Raw genomic sequence first — 319 nt, 5'->3', positions numbered from 1 at the left:
TGGTTTTAATCAATATATGAGTTCTGAGAACAGAACTCAAGTCCCCTGCAAGAGCAACAATAGTGCTCACAAGTACCATGCTACCTCTAACCCTATCTGGATATTTTTCTAGTTGTTTTATATGTTTGCTTCATTTTTCTGTTTTGTTGTCCCTATTTTTAATTTGGTGGAATTTTTTTGTACTGTTTGATTCTGTTTCACTCCCATGTATCTATTCTATTAATGGATTTAAACTTTAGCAAAAGTGGTAGTTGTGATCTTCTCTTTCCTTTTCAAAATGTGTGTGTGTGTGTGTGTGTGTGTGTGTGTGTGTGTGTGT

This window comes from Microtus ochrogaster, unplaced genomic scaffold, assembly GCF_000317375.1.
Source record: "Microtus ochrogaster isolate Prairie Vole_2 unplaced genomic scaffold, MicOch1.0 UNK36, whole genome shotgun sequence".
Taxonomy (NCBI): Eukaryota; Metazoa; Chordata; class Mammalia; order Rodentia; family Cricetidae; genus Microtus; species Microtus ochrogaster.
This window is presented reverse-complemented; position numbering follows the sequence as displayed.